This window comes from Anolis carolinensis, chromosome 1 (assembly GCF_035594765.1).
Source record: "Anolis carolinensis isolate JA03-04 chromosome 1, rAnoCar3.1.pri, whole genome shotgun sequence".
NCBI lineage: Eukaryota > Metazoa > Chordata > Lepidosauria > Squamata > Dactyloidae > Anolis > Anolis carolinensis.
The window spans coordinates 186818395-186843119 of NC_085841.1; the positions used below are offsets into that span (position 1 = coordinate 186818395).

Below are 24725 nucleotides of genomic sequence, written 5' to 3' on the forward strand. Positions count from 1 at the left end.
TTATGATTCTAATCACATGGGTAGCTGCTAACATGTAATAACAAGTGCCATATCTCTTAAACAAAAGGTTTTATTGAATTGTTCAAGAAAATCCTCAGCTAATGAGTATCCTCAGCTAATGAGTATAAGGGTTTCACTAAAAAAAAAGGTGACAGGATACTTCAGCTGTTGTAGTTTAAGCAAAATCAAGACTGTTTCAATTTAGCTTAGAAAAGAAAACAATGTCATTGCTAATTATTATATTTTCTGGAAGAGTATTCCAAAGTTGAGGTATCACTAGAAAGAGCATTCTCTCTTTTCTTGGTGTGTAGTGTTTTTCACTGATAATTTTCAGAGAAGGATTTCATTTAAGGCTTTATAACTGATAAACATTTAACTGGCCTTAGTAGCAAATTAAATAAACATTTAACAGGGCTTGGTGTGCAATTCCTTAAGAAGTGGTTAAAAATGGCTTCATCAGAGTTCTAGCTACTGAATTTCATCCAAGGTGAAGCTTCTGAACTATTTTCAAGGACAGCCACATGTTTAATGCATCACAAACATCCAAGCTAGATGTTACCAGAATATTAATAACCATGACAAAGTCCCTCTCTATCCAGGAAAGGGCACAGTTGGTGAACCAGCCAAAACTGGTAAAGGGTACTGCAAACTACTGAAACCAATTGGGTTTTCACCCAATGAGATAAGAAGCACTTCCAAGCTATGTGTGGACTTGTTCCTTCAAGGACTTTATTAGGCCAATTAGCTAGGGTACCCAGCAGTGCTCGGGCTATTTGAAAAGGGCCTTTTTTGTTTTGGGTGTTAGGTAATATCAGTTTGGTCATATGTTATGCTATGTCTTAGAAAAGAACTCAGTCTTTGCTTTTGTTTTTTATGAATGCTCCCATTAGAAAATGCATAAGCATGTGGATAAACTACAATTCCCAAAAATCTTGGGTCAATCCTCCCCAGACCCCACCAGTATTCACAGTTGGCCATGTTGGGTCTGTGTGCCAAGTTTGGTCCAGATCCGTCATCTGTTGGGTTCAGTGTTCTCTGAATACAGGTGAGCTGTAATTCTCTGATGCCAAGGTCAATCACCCCAGAGTCCATCTGTATGCAAAGTTGACAGTGTTGGGTCTGTGTGCCAAGTTTGGTCCAGATCTGTCATTGGTAAGGTTTAGAGGGCTACAGGTGAACTACAACTCCCAGAGATAAAGGTCAGTTACCTCCAAAGTCCACCAGTATTCCCAGTTGGCCATGTTGAATTTGTGTGCCGAGTTTGGTCCAGATCCGTCATCAGATGGGTTCAGTGTTCTCTGAATACGGGTGAACTATAACTCCTAGATGTCAAGGTCAATCACCCCCAAACCCCACCAGTATGCAAAGTTGACCATGTTGGGTCTGTGTACCAAGTTAGTTCAAGGTCCATTGTTGGTGTAGTTCAGAATGCTCTTAGATTGTAGTTGAACTATACACTCCAGTCCCTACAACTCCTATAAATCATTGTGAATTCTCCCCAAACCTCTCCAGTATGTTCATTTGCTGATTAATTCTTCTGTTTGCTGTGTGCCATAGGAAAGCGTAGGAAAGGGTTAAGAGAGAGGCAGTGGGCAGGGTCATGCAAATGGACACAGAAAGGAACATTGGGATGTGCTTGCTGTAACCTGCAATGTCCTGGGAGGGACTGACTACTCAGCACTGGGAACTATAGCTTGTTTGTGAAGGCTGGAGGCTGTCTGTGTGAACGGACACCCGTGCCACATACACACATACAGATTTTCACTTTTATTATGTGTATAGTTGAAATTGCTGGAAGAAACATTACAACCTTAGGTATGCAGATGATACCACTCTGATGGCTGAAAGTGAGGAGGAGCTGAGGAGCCTTCTCACCAAGGTGAAAAGAGAAAGTGCAAAAGCTGGGTTGCAGTTAAACATCAAGAAAACCAAGATTATGACAATCAGACTGATGAATAACTGGTGAATAGAGGGAGAAAACGTGGAGGCAGTGAAAGACTTTGTATTTCTAGGCGCGAAGATCACTGCAGATGCAGACTGCAGCCAGGAAATCAGAAGACGTTTACTTCTTGGGAGGAGAGCAATGGCCAACCTCGATAAAATAGTGAAAAGCAGAGACATCACACTGGCAACAAAGGTCTGCATAGTTAAAGCAATGGTATTCCCCGTAGTAACCTATGGATGTGAGAGCTAGACCATAAGGAAAGCTGAGCAAAGGAAGATAGATGCTTTTGAACTCTGGTGCTGGAGGAAAATCCTAAGAGTGCCTTGGACTGCAAGAAGATCCAACCAGTCCATCCGCCAGGAAATAATGCCCGGCTGCTCACTGGAAGGAAGGATATTAGAGGCAAAGATGAAGTATTTTGGCCACATCATGAGAAGACAGGAAAGCTTGGAAAAGATCATGATGCTGGGGAAAATGGAAGGAAAATGGAAGAGAGGCCGACCAAGGGCAAGGTGAATGGATGGTATCCTTGAAGTGACTGGCTTGACCTTGAAGGAACTGGGGGCGGCAATGGCCAACAGGAAGCTCTAGTGTGGACTGGTCCATGAGGTCACGAAGAATTGGAGACAACTGAGTGAATGAACACACACACACATAGATGAACAGTTTTTAAAACTTTATGGTTCAGTGACCTCATACAAAATTTAGCACATATAGGGATAAAGATTAGTTTAGATCTCACAGTAAAAGAAACATTGTCACTAAAAGAGAAAAACAAAGGAAAATGGTTTGAGTCATGCACTCTTTAGTTGTAATGTAGGGTGATTTCTTTTCTGTCCTTTAGCAGCTACATTTTATGTGCAAAGGCAGGTGAGAACTGAGTTGGGCTATTGGTGTATTAACACAGACCTCAGTGCATTCCTTTTCTCTTGTACTTGATCTAAAAAGGTGGGGATCAAAATGAGAGTTGTAGAGTAGGAGAGAGACACTTTGGTTCCAAAGCAGAGACCGGGTTTTTTCAACTCTGTATCTCATAGGATACAGTTCTAAGCCAAAATCTGTGTCATTTATCAAAGGTTAAGTTGCTTAAGCACTGGGCCCTGTGTCTGTTAATTTAACCAGAGTTCTTTAACTCTTACAGTACTACCTAGCAATTGCAAGAGGCATTGTAGATGAGATGAAGTGCTCAGGTATTTCCCTTGTATATAACATTAGAGTAATCATGGCTGGGGGTTATAAGGTATTTGGGTGAAGGGAGGGGTCTATACTGATTGAGCTTAATTTGTTTTTCCCAAGAAAAGGCATGGCCGAAGCTGGTAAAAAGACACTCCTAAACACTACTGCTCTTTGAGCTTCAAACAGTATTGTCAGTTCAACAGTGGCTTTCAAAGCCTGAATGTAGGATCTTTCTACTGCATGCAAATAAGAAAGAGAGAGCTAGGAACAAGCCACATCAGCACATTGAGAGGTTTTCAATCTGGATTTCTCAGGAGTGGGCCCAGAGGTTTTATATGGATATTTAAAGCAACACATTATGTACACAGAGGCCACAGAATTCCTCAGGGGACCTTTGGCGCTGAAAAAAGGAGATGTGAGCATCAATGATTGGGTCTATTCAGAGTGACAGTCATGCAGAGAATGCACTCGACTGGGATGGGCAAGTCTTTCTGCCTTGTTTCTCAGCCCTCTTGGCACCTTCCATGTCCTTGATTATGGGTTTAAACTCAAATAGGTAGTGACAGCAGCAGCTGCAGCAGCAACAGAACCAATAGGTTTCAGCCCTCCTGGCCACTGCGTCCTAAGCTGCATCCTATGGTGAAAATATGCAAACATCGATCTGACTAAAATTTACCCAATTCCCTAAGCACCTCACAGACATCCACTTCTTCTTGGGTAGAGAGCTGAGTCCGGAGAAGCACTGTGATGGAGAAACAAGCATTATTCCCCAAACGTTTTGAACATCTTTAGCTCAAAGTGAAGCCCCTTCCACACAGCTGAGTAAAATCCCACATTTTCAGCATTGAAATGGGATATATGGCAGTGTGGACTCAGATAACCCAGTTAAAAGCAGATACTGTGGGATTTTCTGCCTTGATATTCCAAGTTATATGGCTGTGTGGAAGGGCCCTGAGCTTACCTTTCATTCCTTAGAGTTTTCCATCCTTCTTCTCATGAAAATTAAAATAATTCTCGTTTGAATTCATCTCTAGATTATGAGTTTTGCTTCTGGTTCAGCTTACTGCTCCTCTGCCATATGCACATACTTTCTTGTTTAATACAAAATTCTTAACAAGAAAAATTGTTGAACCAAAGAAGTGCAGATGAGAAATAGTTATCCGGCCCTGAATTGCACATGCATGCATTCACCCTCTTTTCCTCCCTCCCTGTCTCTCCCTCTCTCCATATATATGCATCTAACTGCTCAGAGCTCCCTGGGCTGTAGGCAGATGGCTGATTAACCAAGTAAGACAGTAGTTTGTAGGTTCCTGTAAAAAAAAAAAGATCCATTAAGAAAGTGAACAGAGAAAAGCATGAATATAAGAAAACCTTCCCTGGGGTTGGCTGAGGACAAACATAACTGTCAACACAATCACATCTTCTATGAAGTTGATGATTCTGTATTGTTCAACAATACTGTAGAATAGTAACTCCAGTCTGAAGATTTCATATAACTAAGCCAGTGTTGTGTAGTAGTTTTTTTAGGTATTGGACTACAACTCTGGGCCCTTCCACACAGCCTTATAACCCAGAATATCAAGGCAGATAATCCACAATATCTGCTGTGAACTGTGTTATCTGAGTCCACACTGTCATATAATCCAGTTCAATGTGGATTTTATACAGTTGTGTGGAAGGGGTCTCTGTGAGGCAAGGATTCAAATCTTCAGTCACCTGTGTAAATTTACTGGATGAACCTTGAAAGATCATGGTCTTTCAGCCTCAATAGAAGGTAAGAAAACTCTATGACAGAGTTGACTTGAAGGCATAGAACAACAATATCAATTAAGTAGTAATAGTGTTAGTTATTATTATTTTTATTTATTTTTTATTTTTATTTATAATTTTCAAATACAGTGCATACTTTTAAAAAGGGGGGTAAGTGAATAGGACAAGAAGAAGGCCAACCACCCAACAAGGAAGAAGAGAGAAAATAAAAAAATAAAAAAATAAAAAATAAATAAATAAAAAGGAGGGGAGAGAGAAAAGGGAAAGAGGAAAAAGGGAATTAGGGAAAGGGGTTACATCAAAGGAAAATAACATAATTCAGGGAACTTAATTAACATGGGATATACTCTTCCATGATTTCTCTTTATCTGATCATTTTAGCACTATATTCAAATCCTTATGTAATTATAATTACTACTTATTGTGTTCAGTTCATTTCTTACAATATTCTTCTAATTTACTCCAATTTGTCCTTCTTGTGTGTCTTCCGTTTGTTTCCTTCAAAAGGAACGTAAGTTTATCCATATTTTTTATCTCCTCAAGTTTATGTATCCATAGTTCTTTATTCGGTATATCCTTTGTTTTCCAAAGTTTTGCGTAGGACATCCTGGCCACTGTAGCACAAAATGTAAATAAAACATCATCATTCTTATCAAGGTTAGCTTCATTATCTAAAATTCCTAATAAGTAATATTCTGGTTTTAGAGGGAAGTTTGTCTGTAGAATTAGTTGTGTTTCATAATGCACCATTTTCCAATATTTTTTTGCTTTTTCACATGCCCACCAAAGATGATAGAAAGAGCCCTCCTGGGTTTTGCATTTCCAACATCTTTTGTCATAATTCTTATACATTAAGCTTAATTTTTTCGGTGTCATGTACCATCTATGAAATAGTTTTAACCAATTTTCTTTTAAATCAGAAGCATATGTGTATTTCAGCTTTTTATTCCAAATCTCTTCCCACGCTGCTAATTTGATGGGATGACCTATATTTATAGCCCATTTTATCATACAGCTTTTAATTGCTTCTGTTTCAGTTGCCCACTCTAATAATTTGTTGTATATATTTGAAATCACTCTCTTTTTGCTTATCATTATTTTGTCCCATATATTATCAGCACTACCAAAACCAATTTTATTATCCTTATTGAACTGTTCTTTCATTTGCGCATATTGAAACCACGACGTCCCAGGGAATTTCTTTTTAATTTCTTCTTGCGATTTTATTATATTGCCATCATTCTTAATTATCATAATGTCCTTATATTTTGGCCATTTGGTCCAGCCTAATATATTTCTTTGTTCAGCTTCCAAAGATGAAATCCAGAGAGGCATCTTATTACCATAAAGGTGGGGCTTATATTTTTCCCATATCTTTATCAAGGCCGATCTTATGAAATGATTTCCGAAGTTCTTCTCTATTTTTCTTTTATCATAGCCCAAATAAGCATGCCACCCACGCCTTAAGTCCATTCCTTCCAATGCTAGTACATCTTCCTTTTCCAGGGTTGCCCAATCCTTAATCCAGAGTAGTGCACAGGCCTCAAAATAAACTTGCAGATTTGGTAGACCAAAACCACCTCTTTTAGTTGAGTCCATCATAATAACCTGTTTAACCCTTGGTTTTTTGCTTTTCCAAATAAATTTTTGTATCTCTTTGTCCCATTCTTTAAAAATACTATTACTCCTAATTATTGGTAGGTTTTGGAATAAGTAAAGCAATTTAGGGAGTACATTCATTTTTATAATTGCAATTCGGCCAAGTAAAGAAATATTTAAGAATTGCCACTTTTGTAGATCCTTCTTTATCTCTTTCCATTTCGTTAAATAATTATTTTCTAGCAATTTGGCGTTTTTCGTTGCAATCCAAATTCCTAAGTATTTCAGTTTTGGTACCACTTTTATTCCTGTTAAATCTTGTATTTTCTCCTGATTCTCCTTACTTACATTTTTCGCGAGCATTTTTGTTTTAATTTTATTTATATAAAATCCCGCTAATTGTCCGAATTCTTCAATTTTCTGGATCCATTTACTTATTTGTGTTTTTGGTTGCTCAATTATGCAAATTATGTCATCCGCAAAGGCACGGATTTTGAAATCATGATTCCTTATTCTTAGACGTTTTAGTTGGTTATCTTGTCTAATATTTCTAATTAGTATTTCTATGGCAAAAATAAAAATTAGGGGTGATAAAGGGCATCCTTGTCTCGTGCCTTTACCAATTCTGATCTCTTTTGATTGCTGCCCATTTATCATTATGTTAGCATATTGTTTATCATAAATTGATTCCAATGCGTTTAGAAAGTAATAACCTAGGTCTAGTTCTTTACCCAATAGTTTGAAAAGATTCCAATTTAATTTATCAAAAGCCTTTTCAGCATCTAAGGCAAGCAAGACTACTTCTTTTTGATGATGTAGTTCATAGAATTCAATGGCATCTACCACACATCTAACGTTCTCCTTTATACTTCTTTCGGGCAAAAAGCCATTTTGTTCTTTTCCAATCCACTCATTTAAAAACATTTTGAATCTGTTTGCCAATACAGCCGTAAAAATTTTGTAATCCGTGTTTAGGAGGGAGATAGGTCTATAATTGCCAACTTCCGTTTCGTCTCCTTTTTCTTTGGGAATCGTTATTATATCTGCCTGGGTCCAGGAGTTGGGTATTTTTTTTCTCTTTCAATACTGCATTCATTACTTTCATTAACCATGGCAATAGTTCGTCCTCTAATACTCTATAAAAATATATGGGGAATCCGTCTGGTCCTGGCGCTTTATTGCTTTTCATTGTTTTCATCGTTTTCCTAATTTCCTCTTCTGTTGTCTCCTTGTTCAGATGTTCTCTCTGTTTTTCTGTAATTTTTTGAAGTTTTTGTAGGCCCAGGAATTCTTGAATTTTTTCTAAGCTAATGTTTTCGTCTTTATAGAGGTTAGTGTAGAATTCTTCAAATGCTTGTAGTATCTCTTTATCATTCATGAGAAGCCCATCTCCTTTTTTTAGTTTTGTTATTGGTTGTTTTTGTTTTTTCTTTCTTATCTTTCTCGCCAGCCATACTCCTGGTTTGTTGGCATTTTCGAAATTGTACTGTTTTATATAATTCAATTGTTTTACGGTCTGTTCTAATTCTAAATTTCTCTTGTTATTTTGCAAAGTTCTCAAGTGTTTCACTAGAAGAGTATTTTGCGGGTCTTCTTTCAGTTCTTTCTCACATTTGTGTATGTCATCATTAACCTTATTTAATTTTTGAAATTTCAGTTTGTTTTTCTCTGCTTTCTGTTGGATTAAGTAGCCTCTGATGACCGCCTTGTAACCATCCCAAAGAGTTTGATCTTTAATTTCGGATGTGGTATTTAAATCAAAATATTCTTTTGTCAATTTTTTATTTTTTATAATATCTTCTTCTTTCTTAAGCAGGTTAATATCAAATCTCCATTTCCGGCTGGATTCTTTATGATTGATTCTCATTACTATTGGGTTATGATCAGATTTATCTCTCGGAAGAATATTGATTTTTTCTACTTTGGTGCATAATGTATTTGATATCCATATCATATCTAACCTCAACCATGTTTTGTGTCTATGTGAATAAAAAGTATAGTCTTTTACCTCCAGATTTTTAAAACGCCAAATATCATTTAAATCAAATTCTTCTTTTAGCTTTCTAAAATTCTGTGGGATTAGCCTGGATTTCTCATTCTTTCCTATCTTGGATATCTTACTAGTGTCCAATTTCATCTCCATAATTCCATTAAAGTCACCTAAAATTATTAGATGATCGAATTCTGCTTCTGAGATCTTTTTTCTAAGTTCCTTTATAAATTTTGTTTGTGGTCCGTTAGGGGCATATATATTACAAATTAGTATCTTTTGTTGGTTAAGTATAATTTTAACCCCTAAAAATCTACCTTCTTGGTCTTTGAATAGCAGTGATGCCGAAATATTGTTAGTTATATACGTTACCACTCCTCTTTTCTTATTTATGTCTGATGAGTAGAATTCTTTGCCTAATTCTTTATTAGTCAAATGTGAGCCATGTTTTTGCGAGATGTGGGTTTCTTGTAATGCAATTACATCAAATTTTCCCTTTTTAAGTTGTAGCATTATCTCTTTCCTCTTACTTGGTGAATTTAGTCCATTTACATTATTAGAATAAAACTTTAATTGTCTGCTTAAATTACCTCTATCCATATGTAGTTTCGTCCGTGTCTTTGTCTGCCCGATATTCTTCTTCTTTTCCCAATTTCCCTTCATCTTCCGTAATCAACTCTGCTTCTTCTTCCCCTGCACTCTCGTCTTCCTCATCATCGCCCACATCCGATGGTTCTGACGTAGTCATGGGGACTTTTCCTTTGTTTCCTTTTGTATCTTTTGGGGAGTAGTGCCTAGCTCTTTTTGGTTTCTTCCTTTTGACAGAAGAGGGTGGCGTTGACTCAGGGGGATCAAATTTCCTCTCCTTCATTAGTTTTTGATAGAAGTCTTTAGCCTTGTCCTCCGACGTGAGCCAGTATTTTTCTCCGTACCACATCGCCATAATCCCTTCGTTTCTCTCCCATCTGAATCTTATTTTTTGTCTTTTCAGTTCATCCGTTAAAAAGAAATACTTCCTTCTTCTGTCAAGAATTGTTTGGGGAAATTCTTTTAACACAATAATTTTTTTGTCTTTGAAATATATTGGATTTCTATTATTATTTATTAAGACATCATCTCGGATTTTTTTCTTCACAAAGTGGATAATAGTGTCTCTGGTTGCTCGATTTCTCCTGGAAAAATTTGTTTGTATTCTGTACACTTTATCCACTTCGCTTTCTATATAATCTTCCTCCTTTTGAACAATGTTAGCAATCAGTTTAATTACAATCTTCCTTATGTTTTCTCCTGGTTCTTCTTGTATATTTCGAAATCTTAGTTGGAATTCTTTTTCATTTAGTTCTAATTTTTCCTGAAATTTTTCCATCTTAATGTTTTTATCTTCCAAGCCCTCTACTTTCTTTTGTAATATATATTGTGATTTGGAAAGTTTCTGATTATCCGTTTGCAAGTCAGATATATCTTTATGTGTTTTTGCCATTTCCTTTTTCAAAAGACCAATTTCCTCTTTAATTTCCTTCTTCATTTCTAACAACTCTTGACATATTTCCCTTTGTTGTAAGGATTGTTTGTCTAGTTTCAGTTGGGACTCTTTTTGAAAATCAGCCTGTTGTTCGGCCAATTTCTGAATTTCCCGTAGTATATCTCTGAGATTTACTTCCTCCGCTTGTGAGGGTCTTCTTCCTAATCCTACTCCTCTGGAGTCTCTAATCTCTTTATCCGCTTTCTGTCTAGCCCCCGCCATTTTTAAGTCTATACAAGATTTTTCCTTCCTTTTCTGTTTCCCAAGATTATTATATATATATATATAAGTCAATTAATCAATTAGTAAGCCAATCAGTTATTTGTAAATTAATTGAAACTCCCCCGCACTTTAATCACTCAAATTGATGAAATAGTTGATTAAATCACTCCCTTCCCTTTCTTTGAGCTGAGCACAATTTAGTATTGATATTTATATTTAAATATTTAGTTAAATTTACTTTAATTTATTATGATTATCACCTTAGTTGATTAAGTTTATGTCTTATAGTAATCAAGTTGGCTATCAAGCCTATAAATTGATTCCCAATTATCAAGTCTAAAAAATTAATACAGCAAGCCTCTAAGCACCAGTTCCTAATTCAAATTCTTTTCCAATTTGCTCCGCGTTGACTCACGACATTTCCCACTGAGGCTCTCTTGTCTAGTCTTCTCCTTTGTCCCGTCGTCTCCTCGAAGAGTCTTTCTTGATCTGTGTCACCCCCTTCCCGCTAACGCATTCTCCTCTATTTCGAAACTGTTCCGTCTAGTCTTGTCTTCCTGCTGGAGACAAAAGGTTCCCCTATTGCCTCTTTCGCTTAGGCGGGCGAGTTTGTTCCGAGCACTGTTTCTACTTAATTCCCACCTCCGGGGTGAGGCTAACAGGCTCCCCTCCTTTGCAAGCTATTTGTTCCGCCGGGATTTTGTTCCACTACGGGCTCTGTTGTCTGAAACACCTCTTCGGGCGGTTCCTTATCTGCCTTTACTCTGTTCTCCTCGTGAGCTTTGAGCTCTGAGCCTGATCTCTTTCCGTAGTTTTCCAGACTATGAGATGTTTACTTGAAGAGCTCCGTAGCCATAACAATCCCCATCCAAGGTTAGTGGGAATTAACCCATTCGCCTGACTGATTATAGTACAGATTTTCAAATTATAAAATTCTAAAATAACTCAATGCAAAAGACAGTGCTCATTCAACAAAAGATGATTTTTCGGCTATTTTCAGTTATTTTGAAAGTCCATTCAATATACTTTAGTCTAGAATGTCCCTCGCAAAGTTCTCGATACTTTTTCCAAAAGTTCTGGGTTCTGAATTTTAAGTTGCTTATTTTCTTACGTCCTTTCGTCCATTCATTTCTAATGACCTTCGATCTTTCCTTATTCCCTTTTCTGGGCTTTCCGTGGCTTTCCGTGGCTTTCTGCGGCTACCGGACCCGTTCCCCTCACTTTTTCCTCCTGAGGGTCGGATCTACGGAGCTCACCAGGATCGCCTTGATTAGTTTAGCAATTTAGGTTTCTGTAGCCCTCTTTGGAATCCAAGAGGCTATTTACTTTTCTTCTATTGATTTGCTTAATTCAATTAATTACTCACAGTTCCCGTCCATTCTTTTGCTTCTTATTCCTGTGGTTAAAAGATTGGAGCAGGGCAGGCAGTTAGTGCGGGTTTGAAACCCGCTGCCGCTGTCGCGATCCGCGCTCCCTCAGCCACCGGACCCGGTCACCTCGGTCGAGCCCAAGGTTCGGATCACACGGTGCTTTCCGGGCCTTGCGTCCCTTCTCACTTCAATCCGTGAGAAGAGGGGAGCCTAGGGCTCTACCCGATCACGAAATAGCGATGGCTTGCTGAGAGCTCTCAGCAAGTCCGCCCTGCCGCCATCAGAGCTCCACCGGAAGAGCCCGTGTTAGTTATTATTTAGCTACTGTATATAATAAGTAATCAATAGACTCTTGGATTCTTAAACAGTAATAAATAAACCATCAGAATATTAAAACATAAGCACTGAAGGAATGTATATGAGTCAGAGCTAGAACACAAATACATATAACACAAAACAGATCCCTTTCTAGCCCCTACTTGCAGCTCTTTAATCAAATAGCATTTATGACTTTATTGCACAAAACCACCATCCTGTGCTATTTATGCGATCGGGGATAGTGGCAACTTCCTGGTATGGTGACCCTCGATATTGCATTGTTGCAAGCATCATACAACTACACCACATTAGCAATCCAAGATTGCAGTCGAAACAGCATCAATCTAGGCCAGTTTGCAACCTCGTACAATAAACTCCATACTCTTCCCATGATAACACAAAACTTAAGGGCTCCTCTCTGATCCAACAAGAAGAACTCTTTGTCACTGCCACCCAGATCACTTCTGTGTGACAGACTGGCTCATTGTGATTTCTAGAAAAACAGGTTTGGATTTTTTAAAGAGTTCTCAAATCGTGAATAACTGAAAGTTGTTCAGAATCAATGCTGAGACGAGTATACAAATCACCTTTGTCACCTTTAAAAATGATCGTCTGATGTGCTTCCAAAATGCTATTTGAGACACTTGTGCTACTCTAGTGGGATTTTTATTCTACTGTTACTCACTGAATAAGAGCCAATTTATTTCTCCTACCACCATTAACCCAATGTTCCTTTGTTACCAACTGTCTTTGAAAAACCGTTCAAGTTCCAGAGTGCTAGGCTATGCTGGGAGTTGTATGAGTATTAGAAATACTCCATATTTCAGTTCAAAGGGATATGAACAAATATAGGAGATGACACTTCTAATTTCTCTATTCAGTTTTTGAATGACACATTTCTTGTTCTAATTGTATTGCAGATTTGGTACTTTACCTCAGAAGTCAAATTTTAATGCTTTAGACTTATTGGCATTTCTTGAATATAATTTTGGCAGGCTATGAGGTTTCATGAGCATTCAGGTGTCAAATAGTAAAGTGGAATGCATGTTACCTTCCTTCTAAGAAATACCAATTCATGTCAGCTACTAAATACTGCCAATTATTAATTATTGTTGTGTGTCAGGCATCAAATATAGTTACTTTCAGTCGGTACAGTTAATTGCAGAGGTTAAAAATCATTTTTGACTACAGTGTCCAAAACCCCCCAGTCAGCATTGTCATTGGCTTCTGGGAATAATAGTTTCAAAAATAAAATGTTATATACTTTGGTTGTCAACTTTGAAGTCTGGATATCACAGATAATTAATTATTACTTATAGAGTATAACATACAGGGTATACGATATAATACAGAAAGCTCTGTGCATGTGTGTGAGAGAGAACAGTGCATCTACCCTGTAGAATTAATGCAATTTGACATCATTCTAGCTGCAACTACTTATGGTGCTTTCAGAAAGGATTAAAACCCATGCTGAAGTAGATTTTAAAAACCTGCTTTAGCATGGGTTTGAGTTCCCACAAGGCCTTCAAAACCTGGGTTTTCCCAGGGAAGGTGGCTACATGCCATCTCGATAACAATCGGGATGTTATGCAGCCACCTCGAAGCCTCCCAAAATAACCCCTAAAAGTAAAAAAAACAGCCCCGCTCACTCAGCATCCTCCTAATAGCACATCCGCATGCTATTCCTGGCTGAGCAATGAGGCACTACTTCTAAAGTTGCTTTAAGGACAAGTATAATAAATGTGCTACATAAATAATGTAGAGGCAAAAGAAAATCCCTGCATTGTTTAGAATATTTTATGAGGACTTACTGCAGTTAATTGAAAGGGAGAGATGAATCACTGTGGGCTTCAGCATATTATCTGGCAAAATCTGGACAAATGGAGTGCCAACTACTCTAAACATATTAGTATTCTCTCCTCCTAGCTTTCTTCTATTTCAAGATAGTAGACAGTAGATAGATAGCTAGAGAGAGAGAGATAGATAGATAGATAGATAGATAGATAGATAGATAGATTTCATGGAGCAGTTAGATGAAAGATAGACAGATAGGTCAGTAGGTAGGAGATAGAATCATAAGAGATAGAATAGTTGCTTGATAGATAAGAGAGAGGGGGGAGGGGGGAGGGAGGGAGAGAGAGAGAGAGCGAGAGAGAGAGAGAGATGATACAGAGAAAGATATGCAGATAATGGATAAATGAGAAGGGCGGCAGATAAGGAGAGAGACAGGCACAGACAGACAAATAGGTTTCCAAATCCCCATATAATTAAGAGAAAAAGAATCTTTATTAGAGAATCATCAGTGAAATGTTACTTTTCAGCAATTAAATGTAATCATAGTGAAAAATAAGAGGAAAGCGCCTTCAATACAATGACTAGCTTCACTTCTCCTAACACATTCTAAATTGACTTTCTTCTACAACACAATAGTCTTAGACACGTCCTGCCCTCCTGCTTCTCTCCCCACCCCATCTCCCTGCAGTCGGTTCCTTTTTGCCTGCAAATGAGGCCTTGAGTGGTTTGCCTGCTGTGGGGCCCCAAAGCCGGGCTAAGCTTCTTGGCAGTGCCCCCTGCCAGCCCATTGATCCAACAGTGGGAGCAAACACAGTGGTGCCACTCGACTTGGGAGCCTGATTCTAGTCTGCGGAATATTACCATTAATAAAGAGGGTCTGAACGAAAGAGCCTTCTTTAAAAGTCGGTGCTCTTAGTTTGGCAGGGAGCAAAGCCAGCGCATTATACTTGATTCACCCCCCACTCCATCCCCCCTCCCCACCAAATCATTCCGGCTGCAGGCTCCAGCCTTTGAATAAATGCCTGTAATTACGTGGAAAGGAGAAAAAAAGAGTCCAAATTAAAATGAGACTGTGGCTAGCTAGATGCGGTAACACACAGGGGCACTGATTAGACTCAGCCCCCAGCTCCCACTCCTGTGTTGGCTGTGTATTATTCACAGACCAATTATAAGCAACAGGAATGGGAAATTAAAGGGCACTAGAAAGCTGTTAGAGGTAGAGCTTTATTGTTTCACCCTGAAGTATGAAAGGCCCGGTCGCAATGGCTCATTCCCGGAAGAAGAGAAGCAGTAAGTCACTATTTGTAATGGACTGCATGAATGATGCCTTCAGGAAAATTGAATGCTAATACTACATTTTGGTCAGCACTCATGCCAGGACCAACTTAAAATATTTTGCTGCTTCAGTTGAAAAACAAGATGGCACCTCGTCCCATTGCATATATAAAAGTTAACTGGAGTGGCAATCCAATCTTTTTTTTTAGGACTGGCAAATGGAAAAGCATCTTCTATCAGAGGCATCCAATTAGCCCAAGGTGCAAAGAAGACGTCACCACATTGATGAGGCCCAGCATCGTGATTCACCAGCTTCCGTAGTGAAGCAGGGCAGCAGTAGGGCAATCCCAGTGCCCTGGCCACCAGCTGAGGCTTTCCCATCCCACGTGGGAAAACGTTACCACTTCGCTGAAGTCCTGTTATTCCTAACAAAACACAGGGATGCTTCTGTATTGGCGATGGCAGCATCCTACCATGCTACAGATCCAGTTCACCCATGGGGCCACACCAGAAGTTACTGCACATTGTATGGTGAGCAGAGTAGGGCTCCATGGGTGAACTTATTTCACCCTGTGTGATAAGACTGTTAGTGCATGGCTCTCTCTTCCTACATTTTCCTGATGCCTCCCAATCCTAAGTGTTTCTACTGGGGCTCTAGCAGTAACAATGTAGCTGTAGACAAAATGTCTTCACTCTGTTTCTCCTCAACATATGACACATCAAAGATTCTTCCAGTTTTGAAACAAACCGTGTATCAGTGATGTGACATGTGCTAATGAAGCAAAGCAAATATACTCTTTCCCATGACCAGGTTCAGAAATATATGGCTAACTCTGTCTGCATTCACCATGTGGATCACCCATACTCTGTGATTACTCAAGCCTATGAAGTCACTTTTGCTTTTCATTTGGCTGGTAGTAGCTCTCCATGGTTTTGGGAAGAGGCAAGTCCCTTTTTTTGCTACTGGAGTTACCAGGATTAGAGTTTGGCTTCACAAATATGAAAAGCATGTGACCTCTCACTGAATAATAACCAGACCTTGGAAAATGTACCCTTTTAAAAAACTATAACTCCCAGAATCGTACAGACAGGATGGTCAGGGAATTAAGGGACTCAGTAGTCCAAAAACTAACTCATTTAAGATCTGGTGATGATCCTTCTTCTTGCTTTCATTGGCAATATTGTTTATTCTGATGGAAAAGCAATATAGAGCACTCCAATTGTTCTGATTTGGCAGGGACAGTCCCAATAATCCTTTCTCTTTTCACTTTTTCAGCTGCTTCAAAAATGTCCCATTTGCTCTGTCCTTCTTTCACTTTCCCCTTTAACTCAGTTGTTGCACACTAAATGCAAAGTAATGCAGTAGGTTGAACCCAATTAGTACAGCAGAGGAGGAGAGGAGAGAAAGGGGTTGAATCCTGCCCTTCCCAGTAGGCAAAGACAAATGCAAACTTCTGCAACCTCTCCTAGCTTGAGTATTCTTCCTCATTTGTAACCTTCACCATCTTGACTACATTGTGATATTGCTTGACCTACATGTGTCTCAGGTTTCATCTGTGAAAGACTGCGGAGTATGGGAGAGTAGACAAATAGTGAGTTCATGTAAAACAGACCTTGTAATGTTCAAACATGGGCCCTCTTACCTCTAATTAGCACACTTTTGGTTACAATTTACAATAAATATCTATTTCAAAATACATAGCATTGTTTTAAAAAAAATGTTTTGTGGTAAGGACATGAAGATATCAAATGATTCACACATTTTTGCCATTTCAGTCTTCACCAGGCATCCATAAGGCCAAATGAAGCTATTGTGCCTGGAAGTATTTCAAAAGAGACTTTTTTTGCAACAGAAAATTCAGTCCCTTCTGACTCAGCACATGCAGCCAAACAACTCATTTAAGTAGCTTTAATAGTACAGTAGGGCAGACTGGTCAATAGGACAATTCTCCTGGGTCAGCATGCTTTGTCCTGGAGATACTTCCAGGCGTCTCCCTTGGGCTGAGAAACTGCCAGACTGGCCATAATGGTACTTCTTTTTCTCCCCTCTTTGTCATCTCACAATTGCAGAAATTGACACAATGTAATGATATTTCTTTCATACACCTGGTGAACATTGAAATTGAGAGACTGATGAACATCGTAGTTTCCAGCTGGGTACTAGAAGTCAAACTGCGCTCCTTCTCTGCCTGTCTGCTTCTTGATAGACTGCAGGCACTCACATCTGTTCTGTCGGGCTCAGTAAATCCACAGTCTAGCTGAAAATGAAGCTATAGGTTGGATGAAAATACTTTTGGGAGCTGCAACTGCTTGATTTCTCTATGAAAAGGGTAGCTTCCCCAAGTTCTGCCACTATCTTAGCCCAGCTAGCATCATAAAGAAAAGGTCAACATAAAATCACACTTAAGACTTTATCGCACAAGGGAAGTAAACCAGCACTGAAGCACAACAGCATGCACACCCCACCTCTGGTCTTCCTTCTCTTCACGCCCCCCCCCCCCCATATTGATGAGCAAAACCTATCAATAGCTGCCAATCCAGCAATTGATGTAATATCAGGGTGTGGGATTTTTCTCCATTCCCCTCCTCCTTGTTTTCCTGAGCAGTTTATTTTTTAATTTACTGTAATATTTGGCTTTTTTTAATTAACCATTACTGAAACTATGAGATTCCGATGATGATGATGATGATGATGATGATGGAACAGGGCAAATGGAAGAAAGTAGGGTTACAAAAGTATGTGAAAGTACAACAATGGGAAAACAGATTGGCAAAAGCCACACTGTTGCACTAATGACAACTAAGGTGTTCATGCTGGTATGTATCCACTGTCAGAGATTGTGTGACTGCTGTGGAATAGGATAAAGGATGTGATAAAGTCCTTTACCAATTAACCATGTTATTGGCAAACAGACTAGCCTGTTAGAGACAGGAAATCATTCAATTTTGAGGAATTAACTCATGAAGCAGCTATTTCATGTTGCTTCATAGGGTGGCCATGAGCCTCAACAATTCAGTAGGGGTCACAGAATAGATATTTTTCATTACAGGTAATGATGTATGATGAAACCAAGAGAGTAAAAAAAAATAAGGTAAAGGTAAAGGTTTTCCCCTGACGTTAAGTCCAGTCGTGACCGACTCTGGGGGTTGGTGCTCATCTCCATTTCTAAGCTGAAGAGCCAGCGTTGTCTGGCTGGCATGACTGCATGAAGCACCGTTACCTTCCCGCCGGAGCGATACCTATTGATCTATTCACATTTTGCATTTTTTCGAACTGCTAGGTTGGCAGGAGCTGGGGCTAACAGCGGGCACTCATTCCACTCCCGGGATTTGAACCTGGGACCTTTTGGTCCGCAAGTTCAGCAGCTCAGCGCTTTAACACACTGTGCCACCAGGGGCCCCAGTTAGCTGTTACTAAAAAGAATAGTAGGTAAAGGTTTCCCCTGACGTTAAGTCCAGTCATGTCTGACTCTGGGGGTTGGTGCTCATCTCCATTTCTAAGCCGAAGAGCCGCCGTTGTCCATAGACACCTCCAAGGTCATGTGGCCGGCATGACTGCATGGAGCGCTGTTACCTTCCCGCCTGAGCGGTACCTATTGATCTACTCACATTGGCATGTTTTTGAACTGCTAGGTTGGCAGGAGCTGGAGCTAACAGCGGCCGCTCACGCCACTCCCGGGGTTTGAACCTGGGACCTTTCGGTCTGCAAGTTCCGCAGCTCAGGGCTTTAACGCACTTCGCCGCCGGTGCTCCTAAAAAGAATAGCTGTTACTAAACCAGCTGTTACTAAAACCATGTCACACCTGAGTATTAATTTCTACTTGGAAAAAACTGTTAAAAATACAAATCCAGAAAATATTAGGTATGTCTATGATGGAGGGGCTGTTTGTCACAGAAGAGATTTTATAGCCCTTAAGTTATACAAGAACAAAACACTTTGGATAACAAGACTCAATTCTTTTAAAACTTTTTTCCTAACTAGTGGCTATATCCACTTTTGGTAACATGAGTCTGTCCAGAAGTTCTTACCCTACTTACTTTGTAACTGGCATTAATGTTCGCTGATGGATATAACTCACATTTTCTCCTTTGATTCAGGCTAGGAATATGCAAAGAATGCAAGATAGAAACCAAAGTTTTGAAAATATTTTTATAGCAGCAAGTGAGTGAAGTACCAGCCTAATTTGGTCAATGGCAGGTTTGTCATGGAGGAGAAGAGTGCTTTTAAAGCACTGGTTCCCAACCTGTGGTCCCCAAGAACTTAAATATGGTCCATGGCTTCACCGTTACTGCACTGTTGCAATGACAGCAACTGGTCTCACGAAAACCTCTTATAATGCAGAGGCAATGGGGATGTCGGGAGGGAAGAGGCTGACTACCCACAAAAGGTGTGACAACAAATTGCTGCTCCTCCTCCTCCCTCCCTCCCCTTGAGTGGAGCCGTGCCTGTAAGCGGGGCCGCCTTGGTATCTTCGTTTTCAAGCCTGTTCTGGGGTTATTTGGGGTGCTGATTTAGAAAATTGCATTGGATAGACCACATCTGCTCTAGATTATTAAATATAGTTTTCTGTGGGCAAGTAGGTGGCAACTACTGGATGGCATATGTTCTGTATCAGAAAATAGAGCTGATGTGGTCTATCCAATGCAATTTTCTGAATCAGCACGCCAAATAACCAAACCGAATCTAAAGTTCACCAAAAACTGATTTGAAACCCTTTTGGTACTTACGTTGGAAAGTGGTCCCTGCTCAAAGTGGTCCCTGATTTAAAAAAAAAAGGTTGGGAACCTATGTTTTAATGGGTGGAATAAGATTTAAAATTATAGCTCCCAAAATATATATGCAATCTATGCCAGTAATCCATGAAACAATATCAACATGGGTAATAACATGTGTCTTTCTCTAGATCTATAATGGATCTAAATATGTTAACAATATAATCAGAGACAGGAAACAAAATAAAAGACAACACAGAGAATGACAGGAAGCATATGTAAGAAAGCAACGTGCTTTGGTGTTGTGACATTGTATTTATAGCAATCTTCCTATCAATTTCCTTATCTATTTTTCAATATGAAAATATGCAAAGATATTCGGTGTCAAACTTCTCTCTTTAAAAAGGAGATTACATGCTGCCGAACAGTTTAATTTCAGCTTATCTCACTACACTCTTTTCATTGGGTATCAGGTTAGGCCATTTCGCGTTGGGCTGGAGACAAATGTTTCATATTAATTCTAATTTCCCTCAAATTGTCTTATTTCATGCTTTCTAACAAATTAATGTGCTGTGTCAAGGACACCCCTTTATAAAGGGCAGTTCGGTGGGGGTTTTTGGCTCATGACTTCCCATAATAAAAAAATAATTTATTTTCATTAAGAAAATAAAAATGTAAAAGGAGGGAAAATAACTGCATCAATTATAGGTTTCTTAAAAAGTTGACCAAATGTCCAAACATAGTTATTTCTAAATGTCATATATACATCATTCTTTCAAATATTGCAAATATGGTTAGATCTTATAGCAATTGTATCCACTGGAAAGAAAAATATATTTCCAGTAGTGAAGTATTGATCATTTAGTAATCAAAGAAGTGTGTGATGCATCCTCATTTACATTTTTGACTATAATTTCCAAAGCCTTTCAGACAGATTGGCCGGTGGATCTCAAGTAGTTTTACTTTGGCTTATTAATATAAATGAATGACTGTTGCTATTCTTCTGTTACCTGGGAGCCCTGGGACTGGATGAAATTCGCTACTATATATGCCTAACATGAGACCAGTGTGGTGTAGTGATTTGATCACTGGATTATCACTCTGGAGACAGAGTTTGATACCACACTCAGCCATGAAAACTCACTTTAGACACATAAAGCACTCCTATAACATCCTGTGATAGGTTCACCTTAGGTTCACCATAAGTTTGAAGTGACTTGGAGGCACACAACAACAACAACAACAACAACAACAACAACAACAACAACAACAACATGTCAAATATGCTGTCCTCTTCTGCATCCAGCCAGCCTGCCCTCCCTAGTTTCTTATTGCTTGTGTAAGTAGTGCACATTTTTAGTATCACATCTGTTTTCCCCAAAGCTATATCCTAATCAATAGAAGAATAAGCACATAATAAGCACTGACAAAGCAAGAAAGAGAGAGCATGAACTCAACAATGGGGAAATCAATAGCAACATAAACCACGGGTTAAAATGAGATAGTGGGTCTCAAACTTTCCCCACAGCAAATAGAGAGAGCATGCATCCTGTCATTTCTCAGTAGGTAGCACATAGAGAGTCATCCTATTCTGAAGTGTTTCCTTTTTCCTATCTCTCTTCATCTAATATGAAAGAAGGGAAAGAAATCCACAAACCTGGGCAACAGAGCCAATAACCAGGCTTCATCAACCTGCTGCTTTCCTTAATGTTTTTGGTAACATAGAATCACCGAGTTTGAAATGATCACAAGGACTATCTCTAGCCCAAACCAATTCTGCTACACAGTCTATCAGTTTCTGTTCAGAGAAGGAGGCTCCACTGCACTCTGAGGCCTTATATTCCACTCTTAAATAATTCTAACTATCAGAAGGTTTTCCCTAAAGTTTAGATGGAATCTCTTTTTTTCTGTAGTTTGAATCCACTGCATAGTATCTTAGTCTCTGAAGCAGCAGAAAACAATACAACATCTTTGATGTTTAAGCATGGCTCTCATGTCCATCTTTTTTTTCAGTCTAAACACACCCAGCTCTCTAATGATCTTATCACATTGACATTGGGATTTCCCTCTCATCATAGCGGATCCATGGGGTTCCAGCAGGGGGTGTGAAGCCTCCCATGTTACTGCTATGGTGGCATACACCACTTGCTCTTCCCTTTCACCACAGAGCCTGGCCGGAAATAGATGTGCATCATATAATGGGTTCCATGGTGAAAGGGGAGAGCAAGCAGTGTGCAGCAGGCAAGTTGCCCCATCTGTTGAGGTCATCAGACACTTCTCATAGAACTTGGCTTCCAAACCTTTCATCACTTTGGTCACTTTTCTCTGGACACGTTCCAGCATGTTAATGTCCTCCTTGAATTGGGGTGCCCAAAACTGGAAACAGTATTCCAGGTAAGGACTAACCAAATCAAGGAGGGCACATTTCAACTTCATTTCTTGAGGACATTATCTTACTGGCTTGGAATCCATCCTACTCTCTGAAAAAAATATTGACTTTGTTATTTATGGGGAGGAGCCCCGGTGGCGAAGTGCATTAAAGCGCTGAGCTGCTGAACTTGCAGACCGAAAGGTCCCAGGTTCAAATCTTGGGAGCGGCTTGAGCACCCGCTGTAAGTTCCAGCTCCTGCCAACCTAGCAGTTCGAAAACATGCCAATGTGAGTAGATTAATAGGTACTGCTCTGGCGGGAAGGTAACAGCGCTCCATGCAGTCATGCCGGCCACATGACCTTGGAGGTGTCTACGGACAATGCCGGCTCTTCGGCTTAAAATTGGAGATGAGCACCAACCCCCAGAGTCAGACATGACTGGACTTAACGTCAGGGGAAACATTTACCTTACCTATTTATGGGGAACTTATCCGAAGTTATGCCCTGCCCCTTTCAAAGGCAACCTAGAAAGCCTTGTTGCTAGTAGTAGGCCTTGTAAGAGGAAGAGACAGAAATGTTTGTCATTTTGGACAAAAGCTTGTGGGAGCAGTTGTGATCTTCTTGACCTTACCTCCATTAAGTTCTATATTTCTATGAAGTGAGATGTTGCTCTGTGCTCAGAACTTTTAAATAAATGACAGTGAAGAGGACATTTTTGTGTAGCTCTGTTTCACACATTCAGCAATCCAGATACTCCAGTTCCCATTGAACTTTGATCAGCATTACCACAGTGTGGGATGGTAAAAGTAGGCATTCATAAAAATGTGGAGGAGCACAGGTTTTCCATCCCGTAGTTTTCCACTCCTGGAGGTTTACTATCTCCAGATACCAATGTGAACAATGTTGTGAAGCCAGATCATCAGGGTCAGAAAGAATAATAACCAATGAAAACATATTATCATATTCCGGCACAGCCGTCATAAGGTGTACAGGGACAAGAGGTGTACTTCTACGTATATATTCAACCAAAGGGATCAATTGTCTTCCTTTTCCTGTAGACCTTGTTGCCCTTCCTCGTCCTTTCTGAAGAAGTAGAAGAAGATAAATAGCATGTCCAAAGCACTTTAGAGAAGCTACAGCTGAGTACATCTTGGCTTGCTTCTGCCTGTCTCCAGCTGTTGCTTCCCACTGTGACTCTGGCAGCTATATCCTCATGCTGCCTGGTCGCTAGAGTCAAATCCAATCAATATTCCTTAGTACTTGTCTGATGTAATAATCTTTGGCTATTCTAGGTATCCACATTCCTAATCACCCAGCCAAAGTTGGCGACAAGGTGATAATAATCTGTCCCTCTTTTTGGGAGGAGAAGGCCCCTTAAAAGCAAACCTAACAGGTGAAGAAGGTACATGTCTCATTTTAAAAATGGGGGAAGACTTGTATTGTTTCCAGAGAGTCCTGATATTGGCTATAGAGGAGAAAACTGACTACATTTTGGAATGGCTGGATAATTCTAGGATTTAAAGCCTCTCATCTAGTTCAAACTTTTCACATTCTTCTCCAAGGTGAATCCTACCGGTATGAATATGGAGCTGGTTCCAATTGGATCAAATTGGCGAAGATCTTATGATGTCACCAAAGAAGAGAGGCAATATCCTTAGAATTGCTTGAGTTTTCTTTTGATATGAATCCATTGCTTCATTTAAACAATCTTAATCTTTGTTCTTTGATATTCCACATTTCCTATCAGAAACAAGATTCAAAGTGAAAAGAATTATAAATAAAATCATCAGTATCAAAAGTTATTTGAAACACTTATTCAGCTGAAAAAATTAAAAGAGGTTAAAATGTATCACCTTATCAAAAGCTCTTCTTTTAAAAACAATCAATTATCAAAAGAAATCATAAAAGAAAAGGTGGGAAGTGTTGGAGATAGCAACCTTCTCAAGCCTTCTCTAGCCAATGTTTTGTCTGTTTATAATGTGTTGTTTATTCCCTGAAGTGTATGTTTTCTTTGGTTTGCAGTTTTCTTAGCTCTATGTACTTGAGGCAGTGGGAAGGGCTGCAGACCATGTGACTGGTTCAAGTTAAAGATACAAAACTGAAACATTTTAAAGCTTAACTTCACAAGAAATTTACCTGTATACTTAAATACATGAAGTTGTGAGTAAAACAAACATGTTATTTTAAAGAAGTCTACTTGCATCTTTGTTCGCTGAAAGCATCAAATAGCAACAAGATATTTACATGCCTAGTGATCTTCCATTATCCAATAAACTAAAGTAACACTCCTAAAACTCTGCTACCCAATAGGTTATGATCCTAACAGGTCATAATCCCCAATAGGTTATGATCTTAACAGGTCATAATCCCCAATAGGTTATGATCTTAACAGGTCATAATCCCCAATAGGTTATGATTTTAACAGATCATAATCCAATAGTCCCATAGGAAGGACAAAGAGGGGCACCACCCAAGACAAGTGGTGTCCGGGTGACCAGGGATAGCCACAATGAAATCTTTATCATGTATCCCCCCCTAGGGTCTTCATGTGTCCCATTCTGTAAAGAACACTATATTTAGGATGATACAGAACATCACAAATCATAATCCCTGTGGATGATATGGTGCCACTCTTCCTCCTCTCTATCTAGCCAAATTGTT

General features: G+C 39.3%; 1 long non-coding RNA gene across 1 annotated transcript; it reads right to left on the reverse strand.

Moving 5' to 3' along the window:
* Nucleotides 1-15952: 15952 nt before the first annotated feature.
* Nucleotides 15953-24325, reverse strand: LOC134293751 (uncharacterized). Its single transcript, XR_010000712.1, has 3 exons — nucleotides 24201-24325; nucleotides 23638-23804; nucleotides 15953-17239 (listed from the first exon to the last, which is right to left on the reverse strand). It is a non-coding gene; the product is annotated as an uncharacterized LOC134293751 (long non-coding RNA).
* Between the last annotated feature and the right edge of the window lie 400 nt (nucleotides 24326-24725).